Genomic DNA, 26,359 nt, shown 5'->3' with positions numbered 1-26,359 from the left:
ATGCTGTGTGTCTAGGGTTGCCACCCGTCCCTTAAAATACGGAATCGTCCCGTATTTGAGAATGAAATTGCGCGTCCCGTTTTGAATCAATACGGGACGGGTTTTGTCCCGTATTTTTTATTAAAAAAATTAAAGCAGCGTCTCATGCAAATAATCACTGCGGTAAAGCCAGCCGCGGTTCAGAAAAACACGGTCAAGCCAGCCGCGATTGATTTTAAGTGTGCGCGCATACTACAGTGATTACGGTAGTTTCAGGAACAACACAGAGAGAACGCGCTTGCAGAGCGCTTTTCATTTAGACGAATTTTTACTTATTTATTTGCATTTCTGCTTTAATATCTGTTTTATTTATTGGTGTACTTGACGGTTCTTTTCTGAGAAATAGGACATTATTAGACTTTAGAGTCTAATACGTAGAAAAAAAACAATGATCAGTTCTTATTCAGGACGGCCCATATTATATGCAAAACTCATATGAAACCTTTTTACTGCAGCATTTTTGAAATATGGGACATTATTACATTTTAACGGGGTATATAGACCCCATTTCTAAAAAGTAGCAAAAAACTATGCACCCCCCCCCCCTCCCCCCGAATGCGTCCCTTATTTTTGGGTATTAAAAGTGGCAACCCTATGTGTGTCTCTCTCTACAAACAACAATTCATTCAAAAACAGCAGTTTTACCACCCCGTTGCTGAGGAATATAATGTAGCGAATAGCGATCTAGTATCTATGCTATTTTAATAAGGATCGCAAGCAAACGCTGACAAGAAGTTTATGTATGTGCGCAGCACAATGCGATCTCCGACCTCTCTCTCTCTCTCTCTCTCTCTGTGTGTGTGTTTTTGCGTGCATCAATTAAAGTAGCGCATTAATATAGAACGGTGATTAAACTGACTTGGAACTACCTGTGCATTAAACGGGTTTTACTGCACACCTGCCAGCCAATCAGAATCCAGTATCCAGACATTCCATGGAATAATACCCCATAATATATAATTTCCTGATCTGCAGAGGTTATACACACTCAGCTCTGTTTCGTCAGCATAAATAAACACACATTTAGAGAGAGAGAGAGAGGTTTAACAAATCTTTAATACATTAAAAGAAAATCACATACTTAACACCGTAATGCACAAAAAAAAAAAAAAAAAAAAAAAATTATAAACAAAACTAATCACCAATTAAAAGATAGAGAATCATCTTCACACAAAACCAATGAAATGCTGTTTACACCCCATTTGTACATGAATTCACCAATATTTCCTGTAGTTTTGAAGAATAAATATTCTACCCTGATTCTTGCTTCCACTAATGCAGTAAACAGACTAAGAACATTAACAAATCGCCCTTCCCGAGCAAGTCTACAGGTCTTCCAAATAGCTAATTTTGCTTGCCCAATTATAAAATTGGCAACAGTACATCGTACCTTGTTTGCTTTAGAGTACATACAGCCAAAAATAAATAGTGTTTTGTTAAAATCAAACCCAAGTCCTTCCATAGTCCTTTCAAGCAAGGCAAAAAGTGGAAGTAACCTTGAGCATTCAGTAAAAGCATGGAAAATTGTTTCATAGCTATTACAGAAGAGACAAAGAGGCAAAACATTCGGGTTAATTTTAGAAACAAAAGTGTTTACAGCTATAACACAATGCAAAATCCTCCATTGTAGGTCACCAGAGCGCTTTGGAAGGGGTTTTTTATACAAAAGCCTCCAAGAAGGATTAATACAATCTATAACCGCAAGTTTCTCTCTCCATTTTGTATCACATCTTTCATAAAGATCTTTAAAATAAGCAGTTTTTACACAGACCTGATACATTTCTTTTTTCCCCACTAATTGAAAATTTAATCCCTTTAATCTCTCAAAGTGCAACAGCTTTCCACCCTGGCTAACTTCAGGGCAAACTTCAGGTGATACACTTAACTTAGGAAAATCTAGCTGTATCGGCCCGCTCTCTATAGAACCATTCAAAAACTGCACAAGAGGAGGAGGGAGAGCGGCTTTTAGGCTCAAAATCAATTGCTCTACCACCCTCACAGATCTCAGTCCAACCTGCTTAGCAATATCTTCTGCCGATCTCCACTCTTTTAACTCTAAATTGATCAGATGTCCCACTTTAGTAAAACCTTTCATCATACATAAATTGGCTAGGCTATTTGATGTACAAACATTTCCCAAAAAAGAATTAAAAAACAACGGTTCATTCAAACCGTAATGATCATTTTCTGACCTAGACATCTTAAACACACTCCAAGATTTTAAAACTGATACATAAAAATTAACACCAGATATAACCTTTTCATCAAGAGATGACATCAAAAACAATTGCTTATCCAGCTCAAAACCACAAAGTGATCTTAATACGGCTAGCCCAAATGACACCCAAGGGATAAAATCTGTGGAAAAAAGAAGTCTCTGAGCAGATTTTAGTCTCATGGCTCTGACTTTAGCTGACAATTCAATCAGCCCTTGTCCTCCTTCATTTACTGGCAAATATAAAATTCCAGAAGGCAGCCAGTGAAACCCATCCCATAAAAAGTCAACAAAAACCTTCTGTATTTTTTGTAATAAATCTTTGGGAGGATCAATAACAGTCAAAACATGCCATAGTAAAGATGCTGCTAGATTGTTTACCACAAGAACCCTCCCTCTATAAGATAATTGAGGAAGGATCCATCTCCATTTCTGTAAGCGTCCAGCCACCTTTTCATAAAGGCCTTCCCAGTTTTTTCCCATATACTGTTCAGTTCCAAGAAAAACCCCCAGCACTTTAAACCCCTCTGAACTCCAGGAGCAGCGCTGAGGAAGTTTTGGAACGCCTTTATCCTGCCATTGGCCTAATAATAAAGATGTAGTTTTATTCCAATTGACTCGAGCTGAAGATGCTTTTTGGTAGATCTCAAGAGCCACCTCCAGGTTGTGCACATCTTCATTTGATCTAATTATAACAGTGACATCATCCGCGTACGCACTGAGTTTAACAGATACCATCTCTGGAGTAAAAAATCTTGCCGTTGAAATTCCACAAAGTTGACGCCTCAACATATTTAGCAAGGGTTCAATGGCAATGGCATATAAAATGCCTGACATACTACATCCTTGCCGTATGCCTCTGCCGACTGAAAAAGGTCTTGTAAGTGAACCACCAATCTTCAGCATACTATAAATATTATTATATAACAATTTCACATACGAAGTAAATGAGGAGCCAAATCCAAAAGCTTCAAAACATTTAAAGAGAAACTTGTGATCTATGCGATCAAAAGCTTTTTCCTGATCCAGTGATAAAAACCCCACATTGAGATTACAGTTTCTGGCCACTGAAATCAAATCACGAATCAGGAACAAATTATCAAATATCGTACGTTTTGGAATACAGTATGACTGATCTGCATGAATTATTGTTGATATATGGAGTTTTAATCTATTAGTTAATACTTTAGACAATATCTTATAATCAACCCCAAGAAGAGATACAGGACGCCAATTTCTTATATCCGCAAGATCACCTTTCTTAGGTATCAAGGTGATAACTGCTCTCCGTAGACTCAACGGTAAAGTGCCAATGACAAAACACTCCGAAAAAACTGTGAACAAGTCTTCTCCCATGACTGACCAAAACTGTTTATAAAATTCCGCAGTCAACCCATCTAAGCCCGGTGCCTTGCCTGAAGACAGATCTTTGACTGCAGCAGACAATTCAATGAACTGCAACGGCTGATCGAGCCTGGAACTATCACTTTCCGTCAGATGAGGTAAATTGTAAAGAAGAGTTTTAGTAATTTCTTCATCAGTAGGTTCCGCACTATAAAGGCTTTCATAGAACTTTAATGCATGAATAATTATTTTGTGTCCGTCAGTTGTTTCACTTCCATCTGGGAGTTTCAAACGACTTAAAGTCTTTTTATCTGCAACTTTCTTCTCCAAATTGAAGAAAAAGGATGTTGGAGAGTCCATGCAATTAAAAGACATAAACTTTGCACGCATCAAAGTCTCTTTAGCTTTCTCTTCCAAAAGATTCTGAAGAAGAATTTTTCTTGCTTCCGAAACTTCAGAAGTACTTCCATCATCCTCTTCAACATTCCTCTGCAAGATATCTTGTTCAAATTGCCTCATTTTATTTTCAAGAATACTCTTGTTATATGTAGAATACCTCTGACAAAAGAGTTTGACTTGGACTTTACTAATATCCCACCATTGACTTAGGGATTTATACTGAGGTTTTCTCTCTCTCAACTCACTCCAGAAGAGTGTAAAAGCGTGGATAAAGTTGTGATCCAGCAAAAGCTTATTATTAAAACGCCAATAAGGACATTTGAAAGTGCTCTGTGCAGGATTTACATTGACAGATACAAAGTGATGGTCTGACAAAGGAGTAGGAGTTATACAATTATTAAAAAAAATTCCCCTAACACTTCTTTGTACATAAATTCTGTCAAGCCTTGCAGCCGAAACCATATTGGCATTTACTTTTATCCATGTATATCTTTTTACCGTCGGAAAAGCTTCCCTCCAAACATCCACAAGATCATAATACCTGATCAATTTTTGTTTTAAAACACCTGCTGACAGACTATGAGGTTCCTCATGATTCCTGTCAAGTGTATGATCTACAGTGCAATTGAAGTCACCAGCTAAAACAATTGTCCTACCCTGTGGAACAGTACTTAATGCTGTATGAAGTTTTTCAAAAAAAAGTATACGTTCTGTCCCAATATTCGGGGCATATACATTAAAGAGTGAAAAATGAAGACCACGCAAGGTGACATCCACTCTTAACATTCTACCTGGTATGACATCAAAAACACTCATATCCTGATCCTTAAATTCAGCTCCAAAAAGGAAAGCAACTCCTGCACTATTACTACAACCATGACTTAAAACAACCTTTCCATTCCACCCACTCTGCCAATGGACTTGATTATTTACATCTGTGTGAGTCTCTTGTAAAAAAGCTACACTCCCATTTTTCATAACAATATAATCAAAAAGAGATACTCTTTTCACAGCATCACGACACCCATTAATATTTAAAGAGCCAAAACACAAAGGCGCCATGATGCTAGAAAAAGAAATTAACAAGAACAAAAACAAAACTAAATATAATAGCACTAAACTACTCATTTCCTACTCCGTAAATACAAAGAACTTCTCACATTGCTCAAAATCTTCTTAAGACGATAACGTTTCTGTTTATCAAGCTCCTCAAAAGAAGCTTTCCTCATTGCTGCTGTGCCCGAATCCAAAAACAGCTCTAAATCTGGAAAAAACGTCTCAATCTTAGGCTTGCGAAGTCCTTTAGTACAATCCAAGAAATCATTAATTTGTTTAAGTGAGTAGGGTTTAGATGTAATACCATCAACATTAAATTGCGCCTGTACACTAAAACCAGTTTCAATGTTCTCATCCACAATGCTCTCAACGTCTTCATCATTATCAGAATCCTCAGTTTGCAAAAATGCACTAAATTCTTGAGAGCTTTCGTCTTCTACACTTTGACTAGTACTTGTTTCTCCAGTGTTTACCCTTATCGTGGTAAGCTGCATGTGCTTCGTCACACTATGTGGATCATGATCAGTGTCTACCTGCACTTCACAGGGACCTGATACTGATAGCGAGACTTTATTTTCATCACTGCTTACCATTGCAGCCACCACCTGCGCTGCTTCAACAGAGGCATCTGAATTTACTGAGGATACATTCACCTCAATCGAGGTACTCGGAGTGGCACCATCCACAACTAATGCCTCGGCAGAATGAATGTAGCAGAAAGTTAGTCAAGTTATCCCGTTCCAGCGTGCAAAGTCACATGACTTTTTTAATGCGCACTGAGGAATTTAATTTGAGAGGCTTCTTGATGGGAAATGCAGCACGTACACCACAGCAAGCCGCTGTCTTGACGGATAGTAATTTTAGTTTATTTAGTCTATATATTTGGCAGATGTAAAGCATACATGTGTATGTTTTTTGTGTTAGTCCATTTTTATTTTATTATTATTATTATAACAGTTCAAGGAGCAACATGTTCGTGCACTTTCTAAAGATTTTAGTTCTGTTTTTGAATAAAGGGTTGTAAATCCCTTGTTTTTTTATCCGATTCATCGATTAATCGAAAAAATAATCGACAGATTAATCGATTATTAAAATAATCGTTAGTTGCAGCCCTAGACATTATTAGACTTTAGAGTCTAATACGTAGAAAAAAAACAATGATCAGTTCTTATTCAGGACGGCCCATATTATATGCAAAACTCATATGAAACCTTTTTACTGCAGCATTTTTGAAATATGGGACATTATTACATTTTAACGGGGTATATAGACCCCATTTCTAAAAAGTAGCAAAAAACTATGCACCCCCCCCCCTCCCCCCGAATGCGTCCCTTATTTTTGGGTATTAAAAGTGGCAACCCTATGTGTGTCTCTCTCTACAAACAACAATTCATTCAAAAACAGCAGTTTTACCACCCCGTTGCTGAGGAATATAATGTAGCGAATAGCGATCTAGTATCTATGCTATTTTAATAAGGATCGCAAGCAAACGCTGACAAGAAGTTTATGTATGTGCGCAGCACAATGCGATCTCCGACCTCTCTCTCTCTCTCTCTCTCTGTGTGTTTTTGCGTGCATCAATTAAAGTAGCGCATTAATATAGAACGGTGATTAAACTGACTTGGAACTACCTGTGCATTAAACGGGTTTTACTGCACACCTGCCAGCCAATCAGAATCCAGTATCCAGACATTCCATGGAATAATACCCCATAATATATAATTTCCTGATCTGCAGAGGTTATACACACTCAGCTCTGTTTCGTCAGCATAAATAAACACACATTTAGAGAGAGAGAGAGAGCAAGAGAGCGAGATGGTCACACCATCGCTTTCAGCTTACAAGCCTCTTAGCTGCTTTAAACGGGGAAAGTTTCATAATATAATTCCATTTTATTCCCATAATATGATTTCTGCAAAACATTTTCCATTGATTTCAGCTGCCATTACATAATGTGACAAGACCAGTTTCAGTATTACCACACCTTTTTCCAAATCTTCTGCTATTTAAAGAGCCAGTAAAATAAAAAGAAATAATTCATTTATCTCTAACCGTTTCCTGTGCCAAGAAGCATGTGGTTGTGGGCTGCCCTTCCTGAAGGTCATGGATGTTGAAGCCAATTCTCACATTGTCCTATTATCTCAGTACAGCAAGCCAGTTAGACAAAATTTACACCAATAATATTCAGTTTTATACATATGTGACCCTGGACCACAAAACCAGTCTTAAGTCGCTGGGGTATATTTGTAGCAATAGCCAAAAATACATAGTATGGGTCAAAATTATAGATTTTTATTTTATGCCAAAAATCATTAGGAAATTAAGTAAAGATTTTTGATTAGTAATATGCATTGTTAAGAACTTAATTTGAAGAAATTTAAAGGTGATTTTCTCTGCATTTTGATTTTTTTTGCACCCTCAGATTCCAGATTTTCAAATAGATGTATCTCGACCAAATATTGTCCTATCCTAACAAACCATACATCTTACAGCTTATTTATTGAGCTTTCATATGATGTATATATCTCAGTTTTGTAAAATTTAACCTTATGACTGGTTTTGTGGTCCAGGGTCACATATGTAATCAACGGCATGGCACAGACTCTGTTCATGTATCTTAAAAACATCAGTTTACCTCTGTACAAAATACTGACCTCATTTTGTTTCTGATGGTTTCCCCAGAACAACTCTTGCATGCTCAGCATATGCTGTTGTGATGTTCTGCTACGAGAGGAAATGTCAAGCGATAAATGTACTTGCTGGAAAAAGATTCTGCCTTTTATTTAACCGGACTAGAATTTAGCAGATGGAAACTTGAGTGGAGCCCGCTGGGTTTATGGACCATTCTGCGCTACTGCTGATGGGACTCTTGGATCTTTAAAGAGCCTTTGGCACGGAGCTCACTTCATTTCTCCTTGTTTCCTGTTGCCATTTCAAGAGTGTTCTCAGGTTTTCCGATCCTCCGTTGTCCTGTGCAGAATTACAGTGGAATGATGTTTCAGGATGGATATTGGCCCTAAAAATAACCAAAATGAATGCCGCTTTTATTTGAGATAGAAAGCTTAAATGGAAAAACTCTATACAAGGGAGAAAGAGGACACAGTGTGGAACCTGGTCATAATATACTGCCTGTTAGTACATTTACACTTTTCAACAGAGACACAACGACAAAAAGAAGAAGCCTTTAGAATTTAGTTGGAAACAATATTTATACTAAGTTCATGCTACTCCATTCCTGTTACACATTAAGTCCCCTTCATGTCTTAAAATACTAAATAAAATATGAAAGGCAAATTGTTAAATTTGTTTCATCACAATTAAGTAAACATTAACTCATTGTAAATACATTACTTTTGTTTGAGTGGCTGTTGCATTTTTTTCCATATCCTCAGAAGCTAAGCTTCAAAAATGAAATTTGTATTAATTATTAATAATTATAATATTCCACTGTTTATTTAATTGCACCTTTTTGTAAATAAATAAATAAATAAATAATAAATTTATTTGATCCAAAGTACAGCAAAAACAGTAAAATGTTGAAATATTTTTACTATTTAAAATAACTGTTTTCTATTTGAATAGATTTTAAAATAGAATTTATTCCTGTGATTTCAAAGCTGAATTTTTAGCATCATTACTCCAGTCACATGATCCTTCAGAAATCCTTTTTGTTTTCAAAAAATAAATTAATTCATTCATTAATTAAATATAATACTGACTCCAAGGTTTTAAATGATAGTGTATAATGTTACAAAAGCTTTTTATTTTAGATAAATGCTGATCTTTTGTTATTTCCATTCATCGAAGAATCCTGAAAAATGTACTCAACTGTTTTAAATATTGCTAATAATACTAAAAATGTTTCTTGAGCAGCAAATCAGAATATTACAATGATTTCTGAAGGATCATGTCACTGGAGTAATGATGCTAAAAATGAAATTTAAATTCAATAAATTGTATTTTAAAATATATTCGAATAGAAAACAGTTATTTTAAATGGTAAAAATGTTTCAAAATTTTACTGTTTTTGCTGTACTTTGGATCAAATAAATGCAGGCTTGGTTAGCAGAAGAGACTTCTTTAAAAAAACAACAACATCAAAAATCTTTGGGTTCATTTTCTTGCCGTTTGTAAATAATCTAGTTAAAATTAACATTTAAGTGCCAGAGCTTGACCAGAACATATCTCAGGTTATTTTATTAGACCTTGAAAACCTTTTATAGAAACAGCTGCTTAAATTACAGCACAGTCTAAAGGCTGAAAAGGTACTGCGTAGCAGAAATAACCCACATGAAAACTAAATTAACATCCAAGCAGTAGAAATAAACACAAGACATGGATGGCTGTCCTGTTTCTTTAATGCCTGAGGCTTTGGGAATGTATGTGGCCTTTGGTGGCTGCTCTGGTAACACCCATGGCATCCACGGCACGCAGGACTAGGCGGGTTTCACCGCTTATAAATACACCCACTAGACAAGGCCTAAATTCACACTGCAACCTCCCCGTCTCATGCCTGAGAGAGTGTGGTGAGCAGTATGGTTGATATCTACAGTATATATGTGTGTGTGAAAGTTCTGAGTATCAATGTTAGTGGACTATGTGCGTGTATGTGTATATAAAGTGCTGAAGAAATATAAGCCTATCGTCTGCAAAACAATTTCATCTGACTAGTGTCCTGCAAGCCTGGAAATGGCATTTAATCTCATATACGTCACTGTAAGATCAGGTTATATAAAGTGGATGGAAGGGCAACTCTAAACACATGGCAGAAAGTCTTATCGCTCCTGAAATAAATGATGCTTAAAGAGTAATTATGATGACACACATACAGAAACACACTTAGATACAGGTTTGGAATGATATGAGAGTGAATAAACGATGACAGCATTTTCATTTTTCTGAAGAACTATGCCTTTAAGACAGCAAGTGACTCTCATCTGTAGTAAACAGTGTTACTCACCAGATGTTTGGCTCCGCCCATTAACCAGAGCTGTTGCTATGACATCCACCGCAACAACGAGCAGGCCAAAATGTGCAATGGAACCCTTTAAGTGAGCCTGATGTTTGCTTAAAGATCGAGTGAGTGGCACATCAGCCAGCCAGTGTCTCCTCCTGCTGTCGGTCAGGTTTACAGTGCAAATGTTAAGGGTCAGGAATCAGGCCTTCCAGAGGCCCAGCTGGGTAATTCAGTCAAAAGCCCTGTTGTAGCAGAGTAAATAGATAAAACAAGTCACATGGGTAGTGAGAGACAAAAGCAAAAAAACAAAACAAAAAAACACTAATACTACTAATAAAATAAAATAAAATAAAATAAACAAATCATAGACTGGCAAAACAAAACAAAACAAAAATTAAAACACTAATACTAATAATTATATAAATTAAAACAAAGCAAACAAAGGTTTTTTTTTTTAAACAATTAAAAAAAATTAAATAAAACAAAAACAAAGCCTGGCAATACAAAACAAAAATACACAAAGGCTGGCAAAACAAATTAAAACACTAATACTAACAATTACCTAGAATAAATCAAAGCCTGGTAAAACAAAACAAACATTAAAATACTACTAAATACTACTAAAACAAAGCCTGGCAAAGCAAAACAAAAATACACAAAGGCTGGCAAAACAAATTAAAACACTAATACTAACAATTACCTAGAATAAATCAAAGCCTGGTAAAACAAAACAAACAAAAAATTAAATCACTAAAACTAATAATTAGAAAACAAAGCCTGGCAAAACAAAACAGAAAGAAAATCATAGCCTGGCAAAACTGAAACACTAAAACTAATAATTATATAAAACAAAACAAAGCCTGGCAAAACAAAACAATCCAAAAAAAGAAATCAAATCAAAGCCTGGCAAAACAAAAACAAACCAACATTTAAAACAAACAAACAAACAACAAAAACATTAAAACTAATAACTAAAATAAACAAAAAAAAAAACAACAACTAATAATTAAATAAAAACAATGCCTGGCAAAACAAACAATAAAATACTACTAAAACAAAGCCTGGAAAAACAAAAACACAAAGCCTGGCAAAACAAAATAACTAAAAAAATTAATACTAAAATTAAACAAAATAAAGCCTGGCACAAAAAAAAAAAGAAAAAAGAAAAAGAAAATGCTAACATTAATAATTAAAATAAAATAAAAAAGCCTGGCAAAACAAAACAAAACAAAACAAAACAAAACAAAACAAAACAAAACAAAACAAAACAAAACAAAACAAAACAAAACAAAACAAAAGCCGGGCAAAACAAAACAATTAAAACGCCAATACTAATTAAATAAAATAAAATAAAACAAAGCCTGGCCAAAAAATAAACATAAAAAATAAAATAATAATATTAAATAAATTAAACCAAAGCCTGGCAAAACAAACAAAAACAAAAAAGAAAGAAAATCAAAGCCTGGCAAAACAAAAATTTAAATACTAATAATTAAATTAAAACAAAACCTTGCTAAGCAAAACAAACATTTAAATAATAATACTAATAATTAATTTAATTAAAACTATGACTGGCAAAGCAGAAATTTTTTTTATTAAATCAAAGCAAAACAAAACAAACCAAAGCAATTCAAAACAAAGCAAAGTAAAGCAAAGAACAAAAACAAGCAAAACAAAATAAAAAAAAGCAAAGCAAAACAAAGCTAAAAGAAACATTTCTGACCTGAATGTAATATTTACAAAGAAAGCTCAGGTATATGAAAAGCATTCCTAAAGGTGTGTCAGTACATGCCGAGTGACAAAAGCCTTTCTTATATTTAGAGCGACACCCTGATGCATTCCGGTGGTTTAAACAATAGAACACGACGCTAGCAATGTCTAGGCCATGGGTTTGATTTCCAGGGAATGCATGAAATTATAAAATGTATGCCCTTAATGCAACATCCACTCCTTTTGATAAAAACAACTGCCAAATGCATGAATGTAAGTCCATCAGCCGATGCGGGAGATCAGTGGTACATTAAGAAAAGAAAATATTGTTGAGAAAGTAAGAGCGGGATGTTTCCCAGCATATAGAACCGCAGGGTAATTCTTGGCATCAGTTCAAGCTCACTACTGGTCTCCAGTGAGCCCATTGTAACTTAATGGTACAATAGAGATGCACAGGGTTTTAAAGCCACATGGGTCTTGATTACCCTTAATAAATGCACTGCTCAAATTCTCAGTGGCTGCTTAAACAAATAAAGCAATGCCAAGAGTGCTACAGACCACTGTGTTTACACATTTTGGTGTCATGTCTTGACATTAGCCTGGGAAAGGAGAAAGGAACATTGCATCAGCTTAGCTTTTTATTTATATCAACTACAACTGCCAACAACATGGATGCCGTCCAACCTGAAGGTTGTGGTGAACCTATCATCTTCAGTCTCGCATTATAAGTAACTCTAGTCCTCATAAATACAAATCCAGTGAGGTAAGAGTAATGCTGGTGATTAAGTGTTGTTGTATCCATTTTCATCTCCATTTCCTGCTTACGAGGCTACAAACGCCACGGACAGCTCTGTATACTAGATCCACTCATATCCTGGCAACACTGGCATCCCAGGAAAGAACTGTTGTTTCGAAGAACCTTCGCGGGTCTCCACAGGAAGGAAGTTCACCCCGCTCCACCCGGCAGGGGTCACGGGCAGAACGTGTCAAGGGGTGGTGCACACGTTTTAGCACTGACAGCAGGAAACAAAAAGAGAAATGTTGAAATAATAAGCTTTTCTCTCAAAGCAACATTCAGGATGTGTACAAATCCAGAGGCTTCTGGACGCCCTGAGTAGACCAAAGTAAAGTCTGCTTATATTCAGTGAACTCAGGAAAAATGTCAATCAAACTTCTACTTTAACCTTTTCACTACAGTTGAGGTCAAAAGTTTACATCCCCTATTCAGAAAATGCAAAAAGTTAATTGTTTTACCAATAAGAGGGATCATACAAAATGCATGTTATTGTTTATTTAGTACTGATCTATTTAGTTGTTCATGAGTCCCTTGTTTGTCCTGAACAGTTAAACTGCCCGCTTTTCTTCCGAAAAATCCTTCAGGAACCACAAAATCTTTGGTTTTCCACCATTTCCAACAATGACTGTATGATCATGAAATCCATCTTTTCACACTGAGGGACTCATATGCAACTACTACAGAAGGTTCAAATGCTTACTGACACTCCAGAAAGAAAACTATGCATTAAGAGCCGGGGGTGAAAACTTTTGAACAGAATGGAGATTTGTCTTATTTTGCCTAAATATCATAATTTTTCATTTAGAACTACATTTCAGAAGCTACAAAAGACAGTTACATGTTTCCCAGAAGACAAAATAAATTAAATTTACCCTGATCTTCAAAAAGTTTTCACCCCCTGGCTCTTAGTGCATGTTTTATGTCCTTCTGGAGCACCAGTGAGCATTTGAACCTTCTGTAATAGTTGCATATGAATCCCTCAGTTGTCCTCAATGTGAAAAGATAGATCTCAAAATCATACAGTCATTGTTGGAGAGGGTTCAAATGCACAAAAATGCTGGAAAACCAAAGAATTTGTGGTACCTAAAGGATTTTTCTGAAGAACAGCAGGCAGTTTAACTGTTCAGGACAAACAAGGGACTCTTAAACTATCACTAAACAAAAACACAGCTGTGGATCATTCAGTTAACAACACAGTATTAAGAATCAAGTGTATGTAAACTTTTGAACAGGGTCATTTTTATAAATCCAACTATTATTTTCTCTTGTGGACTATATATATATAAACATCTTTTATGTGAAATATCTTATTCAGGTCAGATTTTGCAGATTCTGAAAGCGGGATGTAAACTTTTGACCTCAGCCATATAAAAGACTGGAGACTACACTGAAAATGGAAATAAACATAAGTTTCATGATTTTGAAAAAAAGTCGAATTTCAATTTTAAATTTAGCTCATTTAGAAAGATATAGATATTAACAGATTAATAACAAGAAAACACTCCTTGCTTAAGTGAGCTGATGAAAATCTAAATGTAATACAGTAAATGCTTTTTACAGTTAATGGCATGTGCTTACCAACAAGTCATGACTTCATGTCTGACGATGCTTCAGATGTCTGAAATGAACTCCTCTATAGCATTATGTGCATTTTCAATCATAATCTTGACCTTTGAGTATGTACGATCCACCCCAACAGTCGGGTGCCGTAAAATGTTTCTCACAGAACAATGACTTCCATTCATACCTCTGTAACTATCACCATTCTCAAGAATTAGACCTGAATATTTTCTACAATGACGGTTAAAAAAAGAAACAAAGAGTTAAAGTGACTTTGCACACACACATTGTAAGGAAGGTTTTTAAGGATGGAATTTATTAGTTTAAATTCTGCTAAGTTTGCAGGACGTGTCTAATGCATTACCACTAGGGGAGCGCTAAAATCCCATCTCCATCTCTAACAACTTAACTCCTGACTTGAACAATTGATTATGTTGTATTTCTGTTCACCGATTAAATCCAATGTGACAAGGTCATATGAAAAAAAATCTAACATTGCACTGTTTTAAAGTTAAGCATAATATATTCATAAGATAGCCTGTTTAGTGTCTCTCTTTGTCATTTGTAAAAACCCAAGGTCACTCAGCTCATTCTGTTATCCACCTTATTCTTCAAGGGTAGTAGGCCTATGGGGGAGACTTCCTGTTTATTAGCCACTAAGGGAAATAACGAAATGAATAACAACGTGCAGTAAATGGTAAAACTGTTTGCGCTACAAAACAGTGTGTTTATAATTAAGACAATACGTTAAAATAATATGGCAAGACACCAATTTGAATATCAAGCAGCAAAACGAGCTGGACGAGGATGAGACCAGAAGCCAGACTCCCCGGGAAAAGTAAGGTGCATATAATGGTCTGTCTGAATGTCTGTTGTCACTCTACAGTGGCACTGCTCTGAGAAAAAAGAAAGAAAGATACTTGGTGCTCTCTGCTGGACGTTGAGTAAATGACGTGACAGAGAAACGTCTGTGTGTGTATTGTGGCACAAACACTTCCAATGTTTTTTTTTTTTCCTCAGAAGCAGATTAAAACATCTGCTCACTTAGCTAAATCTTTCCAGTAAACACCCTTATTTGAACCCTTTCCAACAATGACTGTATGATTTTGAGATCCATCTTTTCACACCGGAGACAACTGAGGGAGTCGTATGCAACTGTTACAGAAGGTTCAAACACTCACTGATGCTCCAGAAGGAAAGACGATGCATTAAGAGCGGGGGGTGAAAACGTTTTTGAATTTAAAGTTCTGGGTAAATTTTACTTATTTTGACTTCTGCAAAACTTTTTTTTGTTCTTCTGTAGGGCAGTACTAAATGAAAAAATATGATATTTAGGCATTCTTTTTAAAAGTTTTCACCCCTGGCTCTTAACGGATCTATTTCCTTCTGGAGCATCAATGAGTGTTTAAACCTTCTGTAATAGTTGCACATGAGTCCCTCAGTTGTCCTCAGCGTGAAAAGATGGATCTCAAAATCATACAGTCATTGTTGGAAAGGGTTCAAATACACAAAAATGCCTGAATAAAACCAAAGATTTTTCTGAAGAACAGCAAGCATTTTAACTGTTCAGGACAAACAAGGGTCTCATGAACAACTATCACTTAAAAAAAAAAAAACTATATGTAAATGTCTTTTATGTGAAATATCTTATTCAGGTCAGTTCTAAATAACACATAACATGCATTTTGTATAATAAGCCCTCTTACTTTGATAAAACAATTAACATTTTGCAGATTCTGCGAGGTGTATGGAAACTTTTGACTTCAACTGTAAAATAAAAATTTTATTATTTTAAATAATACTTACCACACAAAAATGCCTTGTGACAACATTATCCGTCCCACGGTGCAAAGACAATTGGACCACACTGTAGAGCTGCAAGAAATCAAATAAATTGGATTCAATAATGTGTTAGCCTACTTGTTGACGATGTATAGGCTAAAGTCACATAGACTGTTTCCTATACATGTGTATTTCATACACTCCAACAATATATTAGTTATTAAAAAAAAATATATACATGCTTGACATTGCTGAAGATTTTGTCAGGCATTTTACTTGTCTTTGTTGACTAATAGATCATTAGTAACTGATAAAAGTAATTGACCACGAATCATAGTTTTACTATCATAATCATTTTTATCAATCCCCATGCTACATAACTGGTCTCCCGCCTAAATAACGTTAGTTAATAACCTGTAATGTTACCAATATCTCTGACCTCAAACCATCCATTTACATCACAAGTAAAACTGTATTTCTCAACTATGTTTAAGCAAGCGACTATGTCCAATATTAACTGCGACCATGCAGAACTGCAATTTTTTTTGTTGTTGTTGCACACCGTAAATGTAAAACTCACCAAAACGGACTCGGTTTGTCTTTACACATTTCCAACAAGCATCGACTAGTTTTGGTTAAAATAAACCATAAGCTAATTCACTAGATGTGAAAATGTCGGGAGACCACTGGGTGAAAGTGCGTTTCAACTACAGCTTTGAGGGAGGAGATTATAAGGTTTGTGGCTAAACTTATGGTTTCATTCCACACTAAAAAACATGTACACTATATAATAAAACATGATATTTTACTTACCAAACTGGCAGAAATCCTCCATTCTGATTCTCTCTCCAGTCAGCAGCAGTTCACTATTTACAGCAGCTCTGTATTATTGCCTGGCATATTACAGTCAGGCTACAGCAAGGTTACAGTAACACTAAAATATACTGTTAAAGATTCCCGCCAAATCAAAATTACCCAGAACACAATATAAATTACAATATTTTACTGTAATGTAATAAATGTGGTACAGCACAGTAGGTTTTTACAGTACTGTGCTGCTAAATCTACAGCAATTTCAAACAGTGTAGATAAATGACAAAAGTCAACATTTTTTCAATCCACTATTTGTGCACATCCCTAATTTAAATTATATTGACAAGAAAAAAAAGCTGTAGCTGCATATATTTCATATAATTATGTATATTCAGATGTGTATCTTCTGATGTCTAGCATTGGACATTAATGTTCATTGACAAATTAAATAAACTACTGAGAGTGAGAAGTGTGCTTTAAGAAAGTTTATTTTCTGATGGTTTAATGTAAAAAAAAATCCATCATTTTAACATTTTTTTTTGCATGTTGCTATTTTTTTATTTGAAAATTGTCATTTACATTGTAGTAATATTCTTCTGTGGTATTCAATTCTATAAAGAATGGATCATCTGTACCCTGCCTGGTAGTCATCGCATCGCTTAGCTGCTTATTTGCAAATATATTCTTATTTTTGTCGTCAACAATCTCACAAGAAGCCGTCTTTACACCATCCGTTGAAAGAAAGAAAGAAAGAAAGAAAGAAAGAAAGAAAGAAAGAAAGAAAGAAAGATACTTGGTGCCTTCTGCTGCACTTTGAATAAATGACGTGATAGAGAAACGTCTGTGTTGTGGTACAAGCATCCAAGGGCTGATGATACAGGGCAACTTTTTGAGCAATGTTGCTTTGGCATTTTCTCATTGAGAATGGGTAACAGTTCTATCTGGATAATTTAGATCAGTTGTGGGCCCTGTATCACACCTGGCTGCCCATTGACGGCAACATTTGCCAAAGTTGCCCGGCAACATTGCTCTAAAAGTTGTCCAGTATAGACCTTTTTCCTGAACACGGAAGTAAGTCCGACTCTTAACTGAAAGAATGCTTTGCATTTCCGGTCTGCATTGTTTCTAGTCAAATTAGGGTATATTCCGAGCTAATAAACTAATGTTAAACCTATTAAAATGTTTTTAAAAAGCACATGGCTACATAGCGCCATCACTTGGCAATGTCAGTGCCTCACTTTAATAAGTGTGTAGATGACACGAAGCAGCGGAAGGTAGCTACATTAAAAACAGATTGACGCTATTTGAATGGGTTCCTATGGAAACCGGAACAGAAAAGCATTAAATCTGATGTTAGAATTCGTAATGGCAGCGCTCATCGTTTACTCAGGAAAAAGGTCTATATCAAGGGTGTGTGGTTATAAATCATTGTAATAAAGCTGTCAAAACCTGATCAAAGATCGACATCATTGTTTTACCACAAAGACACACCCTTCTCTACAACCCGACACAACAGCCTATCATGTGACGAGTTACACAACAGCACATTTAAATGAACGTTTAAATGTTTTTGACAAAACGAAACCTGAACTATATCCCATGCACGCCCTGTGAGCTCCATATCGCTCCCAAATTATCCAGAGACATGAACAAAAAAAGAGAACAGTTCGGTAAGTAGGCTATATATTTTGTTTAATGTTATTTTATGGCTTTCTCCAAAGAAAACATTGTGTTAATGTAGGCTACATTAAATGTACGTTTTAAGAATCAAATTGCATATTGGCAGAATGAGAATGGCTCGTTTTATCAAGATGTGTTTATTTTGTTGTCGCCTCTAGCAAACGATCTCCACCGAGGAAAAATACATCGCTATTTTCCAAGGGACAAGTTCATGCAGATGCCGTATAGACGAACGTACAGACAACAGAGCGGTTTGGAAAGTGGTAAGGTCCCAGGAGGTTTTTTTTTTTTTTTTTTTTTTGCGCGACAAAGCGCCACTTACATAGTTTCCCATTACGTCCGACTTAAAACAAAACCTTCAAAACTGATATCAATGTAAATACCTAACGTAGGCTATAAGGCAAGTTGTGTATAACAAAGTTATGTTTTTGTGGTTTGACAGCTTGAATAATGCCTAGTCTTGTTTTCATATAGAGAAAATAATAAACGACGCTCTTTTTAATTAATAGTTCAGTTGCATTTTCCGTTTACACAGGCTACCTTCCTGTGTAAAAACCTTCATTTAACTTGTTTGTACAGAGCATTAAATTAACACTATTATTTAAAAACTGGCCATCGTGAATTTTGTCTTGAAACCAAATAAATATAAATACAAATGAAACTGATAAACAATATTAAATTATACACTCAACATTAAAATATTAAAATAAATGCAAACAAAACAAAACCTGTCATAAGGGTAAATTTTTCTACATTTACATCATCTGAAAGCTGAATAGCCTAAATGCGCTTTCCATTGATGTGTGGTTTGTTAGGATAGGACAATATATTTGACAACTATTTGAAAATATGGAATCTGAGAGTGGGGGGAAAAATTTAAATATTGAGAAAATCATCTTTGAATTTTTCCAAATGAAGTTTGTAGCAATGCATATTACTAATCAAAAAGTTTTGATATATTTACGGTAGGAAATTTACAAAATATCTTCATGGAGCATGATCTTTACTTAATATCCTAATGATTTTTAGCATAAAAGTAACATTTTGACCCATACAATGTATTGTTGGCTATTGCTACAAAAATAGCTGTGTTACTTATGACTGGTATTGTGGTCCAGGCCCAGGGTCACATATGGTAATACAGAAATATGTGTGTTCATCACAGGGAGAAAGTGGTCCTATGGTAGGCCTGCTGTACAAACTCAACCAAGCCGGCCTTATAATCAGCAAGAATTACCAACAAACAGAGGTGAGGTGTAATGGACTTTTGAAATCACCATAAGAAAATATTCTTCAGTATGACTATTTTATATCGCATTTAATGCATTATTATTTTAATTAGGTCATGGCTCAAATGTCGATACCCCTTTGAATATGATTATAAAGGATCTGCAGCCCTTAAGTGCTGTGACAAGATACAACGCCTCGTTGATCCGGAATGAACTTCAGGACCTTTACAGGCAGAAGAGGAAAGAGGTAGAGAATGCAGTCAAAAATGCACATAACCTTGTTCTCTCAGCTGAGATGTGGAGCTCCAGTGAGGAGGTGTTTTATCTGACAGTGTCTTGTCACCTAATCAGCGAAAACTGGAAGCTAAATTCGTATGTGCTAGATACAGCTCATTTACTCACCAAGCATACAGCAGAGAACGCTGTAGAGCACCTTTTGAGAATTTCAAACGAATGGAACGTCACAGAAAAGACTCAGGTTGTGGTCACAAATGTTGACGGCATAAAGAAGGCCCATAACAATGGATGCCAATGGACCTATATACCTTGTTTTGCTCATACTTTGGATAAAGTTTTCAAAGAAACCATACAGGGAACTGACTGCGAATCTCTACTAAGGAAATGTCAGCAAATAGTTGCGTTTTTCCACCAAAGCGACACTGCCTCACAAAGTCTTCAGGAGTATTGTGCTTCTCTCAATCTCCGGCAAGGTGAACTCACTCAATCCTGTGGTCTGAAGTGGCTTGCAACTCTCCATATGCTGAAGAACATCTTAGAGCAATGGAAAGCCATTTTTAAGGTTTTCGTCGACAGACGAGTGGATAATCTTTGCCTAAATGAGAATGAAAGAAAAATAATTGAAAACATTGTGGCAGTGCTGGATATTCTGAAGGACGTCACAGAGAAATTAGGAAGTCGAGGGTTCAGCCCCATCTCAAGCATCATACCATTTGTCCAAGAGCTGCAGGAGGGGCTGAGAATCCAGTGGATGGTGGAAAACAGAATAGCAAAGAAAATGTCAGAATTATGTGACTTTCATATCGGCAGCATCAAGAAAAACCATTGGTTTAGAGTTAGCACAGCACTTGACCCGCGATGCAAAACCAGCGTTCTGCAGGTTTCCAGCATTGAAGATATCGCAGCAGAAATCAGGAAACAGATCAAGGGAGATACACACGCTGCAGTGCACAGCAGTCGTGACACTGAAAGTGAAGACTCAGTCTTTCAAAAGTACTGGATAACAAGAAACATTTCAGCAAATGCACTTGAATTCTGGAAGACCAGTGAAGAGTTTAAAAAACTGGCAACGGTGGCCCGCAAGTACCTCACAGTGGTCTCCACTGCCATCCCAGTGGAGCGTGTGCACCAGTTGCAGGAAGCACGGCTTGTCGACAGGAGAAACTGTCTGGAGCCAGAAAATGTCAATATGATCCTGTTTTTGAACAGCAACCAATGAAAACTCATTGTACTATAAAGATGCTTTATGTAAATAATGCTCAGCAATCTACATTTTTCACATACTGTATCAATGTAAATGTTAAAATGTAAATATCTGTTATATGGATACCACCTCATCCAAACCGGTCTATGAAGTAGGGCTGTCACGATTAATCGATTTAGAAAATCCTTAACTGCAATTTGTCTGTGACGAGTAACCACAAAATACAGCAAGTGGGACATTCCATGAATGCATTAAATACAATATTAGACGTTTTCCAAGACTGCACGATATAATGAACCCAATTATAAATCGTAATAAAGAATAACGCTACTGTGAATTCACAAGAACCATGATTTAGTAAAATAAGTATATGCGATGCAGGTTTCTCACATGTACTTGAATTATTTAAAAGCGTGTAGGTTATGTTATCATTGTGTGGAGCTTCTTTTCTGCTACATTTCTGCATATTGCTGTGAGTTTACGTTTATTATAACGTTTATCTGGGAACGAAATGTGCGACATTTCATTCAATTTCCAAATAAAACTCAAATCCTCACTCTGAGTTTACATTTTGATGTGCACGTTTTCAATAAATTATAGCGGCTGTAGCATTTTTGTTGTAAATAAATGGCCAAATATTAAAGGTTAAGTGGGCATTTGAATGAAATATTAAATGGATTAGATCGAGAATAAAGTGTAAAACAATCGTCTGCAGTTTTTTGTTATAATGCATAATGTACATTAGTTCTATTGTTTATAAAACATTTTGTATTTTAACAGTTTTGTGATTTCAATCCTTTATTTGAACTAATTATTATTGCCTCATAGTTATTATTTTAAGTAATTTTACAGGCTATTGTTTATTTTAGGAAAGGAAAGGAAAGGAAAGGAAAGGAAAGGAAAGGAAAGGGGGTGAGTGAGGCCAAGTATGGTGACCCATACAAGGAATTTGTGCTCTGCATTTAACCCATCCAAGTGCACACACACAGTAGTGAACACACACACACCGTGAACACACACCCGGAGCAGTGGGCAGCCATTGCTGCGGCGCCCGGGGAGCAGTTGGGGGATCGGTGCCTTGCTCAAGGGACTCACCTCAGCCGTGGTATTGAGGGTGGAGAGAGTGCTGTACATTCACTCCCCCCACCTACAATCCCTGCCGGACCTGAGACTCGAACCTGCAACCTTTGGGTTACAAGTCCGAATCTCTAACCATTAGGCCACGGCTGCCCCACAGCCGTTTGTTTATTGTTTGGTCTATTTTACCCCAAAACAATTAATTATAATTATTAGACTACTCGAGTAATCATCAGAATGATTAACAATTACTCAATTGCTAAAATAATCATTAGTGACAGCCCTAATATAGTCTAAGTGTTAATCCATGAACTGAAAATTCATTTTCAATAAATTATTGTAAATTGCCAAACAAAAGTTTTTATTTTTTATTTATTCAGTTCACTTGCAAATAAAATAGTAGTTTACCTTATTAGCCACCCAACACAGAGACAATGAACAAAAGTAAAAGAAACAAAAGAGAAAGGGAACCAGTTTCTCAGAAAAGCAACTGAAACAAAAGGTGAGGCAGGCAAGGTGGAGCTACATTTAAATCAAGCAAGAGGCAAGAGATTTGCTTTTTTGTTGGATAGTTTTTTTTGTTTGCTTTTTTTTTACATCTTTACAAACTTGTTGAATATGCCACCAAGTTTTTACAATTTTAAGGATATCATAAGTGTACTGTATATCTATGGACCAGTAGGGGCTCAAACATACAGACATGCAAGATCAACACAGGGGAAAACATTACCTTGAATTTTTTTTTTGACGCATTGTACCGTAGAAACATTTGAAACATTGCTATGTTAGCCAATAGCAGTGAGCATTTACTTCTGAGTCTATAATCTGCTACGCCTCTGTTCTGATGAGGGTGTTTAAAACAGGACAGAAAATAGCCTATTATTTTTAAATTATGTTTTTTTCTTTTTTTTTTTGTAAAAACATTGAGGTCATTATAAGTGGACCTCAGAGAACAGTACAAAATAAAAAACAATAGGCAGTTCATGACCTCTTTAAAATTTACCTTAAAATCACACCATCTGCATTTAAATTTAAAATCAAACCATACCTTTGCTTTCAAAATCCTGTGCTTGATGGTCATATGATTCAATACTAAATTATGCAGTTTGCATTGGTATAGCACACCAGACATGTTTGTATTCGCAAGCGCAAGTTCAACTCTAACGATCATGCTTCAGAAATGAATAAAGTTTTGTAATGAGCTGTATTAGTTGATGTAGTACATTGATATGTGTGACAACACTATCTGTATGTGATTATGCAGTCTCTCTATCTGGCACCTTGTTATCTTCATGTGTTCAATACTTATTCCCTGTGTCATTTCACTTTATTATTTATTATGACTCAACTTGTATACTTAAATGTTCGGATTTCTTTGTATGAATTCAATATTTGGATATATTGGACAACCTTTAATAAAATAGTTTGAATCAGCTAATACGACAGTGCCCTACAGCCATCTCAAAACCTGATCAAAGGCTGACATTTGTTTTATTACCCCAAAGACACACCCTTCCCATACAATCAACACAATAGACTGTCAGTCAGGTGGACAAGTAAATATTTTCAATATTCAAATGAACTTGTAAGTTTATAGACAGAACCGAAACTACTGCTCATCAACATAGTCACAGTGTGACATTCTCTGAGCTCTGTATTCTTCACAAACTATCAAGAGGCATGAACAAAAAAGCAGCATACGCTCCAGCAACATTCAGTAAGTGTTTATTTTGTTTTACTTTATTTTATTGCTTTTACCAATGCAAAGAAAGTGTTACTGGAAGTATTGTTTATTGCAATAGCAAGCTACTTTAAAACTATTTAAATATCTGTTTAAAGAATCAACGGCACACTGGCAGAATGAGAAGGGGTCTTCTTATCTTGCCCTTCTGTGAAACATAAAAAGGTATCACAGAAACAGTGGCCAAATGTGTTGACCTTTAAATCACCAATGCTAACGTGAGGGGGCAAAGAAAGAAAGAGATCATAACCACTTTTTTCTCAGAAACGAAACTGGAACAGAAGAATAAATAAGGCATGAAAGGTAAGGTGGAGCTGCATTTAAACCAAGCCAGAGACGAGAGGTTTTGTTCCCTTGACTCATTATCTGGATGGTATTGATACTTATAGCTGGGAATTTTTTTGTTGGACAGTTTTTTTCCTCTCCTCACATACTTGAGTATTTTTTGACATTCTTGTTTACAAACTACTTGTTGAATATGCCACGGATTGCATCTTCATTTGGTGAGCATTTGATTTACAGTAACACATTACAAAAACAATAAGCTGCTCAATTTTAAGTATATCATAAGAATACTTTATATCTACAGGGAGGACCAGACGGTCTCAAAGATTCAGACCCTACACTCAGAATCGGCACAACGGAAATAGAGGTGAGACATATAAAAGAAGAAAAAAAAAATCGAAACTAATCTAAATCACAAATTTAAAATTAGTTTTAAATTAAATCATCTGTATTTAAACTTAAAATCAAACCATATGTACTTGATAAAATCCTGTGCTTGACAGTCATAATGATTCAGTAGTACAACCCAATTCCAGAAAAGTTGTAATGTTTTGTAAAATGCAATAAAATCTCAGACTAGTTGATTCTGTTTAAGTTTTAAATTAAATTAAATTGACAAAAGTACAAAGAAAAGATTTCACTGACCAGCTTAAATGTATTTTGTAAATATGAACAAATTTTCATTTTGATGGCTGAAACACACTCCAAAGACGTTGAGGCCAAGGCAAAAGCAAAGTGAAAAGTTTATAGAATATCCAAATTAAAAGGTTTAAAACAGTTCACAGTAAACAGGTAAACAGGTAATATTTGAGGGTATCATGTTTGGGTATAAAAAGAGCATCTTTTTCATCTTTGTGAGATAAGCTGGATCATGGCTCATCACTTGTGCCAAATTTCCTGAGCGAAGTGTCAAACAAATCAAAAATCTAATTTCTCAATGCATGAATGGCAGCATTTTACCAACTACCATACATAATATTATGAAAGGATTCAGGGATGGAATCCAGCGAAATCTCAGTATGTGTAGACCTCAGTTGAATTTGCATGAGAAACCATCATGCTGCAGTATTACAGCAACATGGCCTCAGGAGTACTTCAGAAACTCGCTGTTACTTAACACATTCTGCAGGTACATCAATAAATGCATGCATGGGTGACATGAAAGCATATATTAAGATTGCATACAGAAACATATACTGCCATAAAGATGACATCTTTCATGGGAAGTGCATGGTTATTAGATCAAGACAATGCCAGTGCCACGTCTCATTCTGCATGTGCTACAACGGCGTGTTTTCGTAGACACAGAGTAAATGTGCTAGACTGGCCTGCCTCCTACTGAAAATGTATGACCAGTCATGAAAAGGAGAATCAGAAAATTGCGAAATTTTCGACTGCACCGTAAGAAGTTTTCACCAGATTCAACTTAAAAATCTAAGTTCAGCAGCTGTCTTAAGTTTGTAAGTTAAATCAGCTTAAAACTACAAGTCATTTTAACTTATTACAATAAAAATGAGTTGATATAACTTGTGAGTTTAAATTACTTAAGTCGATTTAACTTACAATCTTAAGGCAGCTGCTAAACTTAAGTTAAGTTGAAAACTTTTTACAGTGTTGTTGCAGCCATCAAAACCAAACATTGTTTATATTTACAAAATAAAATGAAGTTGGCTAGTAAAACACTGGAACTTTTGTTCTTTGTATTTATTCAATAAAATAAAGGTTAAAGAGAATGAACAATAACATTCTTGATTTTATGGCATTTCACAAATCGTCCCAACTTTTCTGCAATTAGACTTCTAAATTGAATACTAACTTAAGCACAGCTAAAGCACACCAGACATGTTTGTACTCACAAGCACAAGTTCAAGGCCGAGTTCCAAAACAGTAAATCTAAAGCTGTGTTAGTTGAAATTAGTTGACATGATTAGTACTGTAGCATCTGTGTTTATGTATGATTTTGACACTAAATTTAGGAGAGAGAAAAATCTTATAGACATTTTATTAACTTAGGCTTCCTGTCTCATACATTACATGGGAACTTATTATTATAATTATTTTTTAAAAAAAGGGGAAATTATTTGCTTCTTTTCTTCTACAGATGATCAGTGGGACTGCTTACTGGATCTGATAATTTCAGATTTACATCCACATACCATAGTTGAAGAGCCTGGCTTCTTACAATTTTACAGGTCCATGAAAGGTGGAAGATTTCAATATCCACCACGATCTACT

This window comes from Garra rufa, chromosome 22, assembly GCF_049309525.1.
Source record: "Garra rufa chromosome 22, GarRuf1.0, whole genome shotgun sequence".
NCBI classification, from domain to species: Eukaryota; Metazoa; Chordata; class Actinopteri; order Cypriniformes; family Cyprinidae; genus Garra; species Garra rufa.
This window is presented reverse-complemented; position numbering follows the sequence as displayed.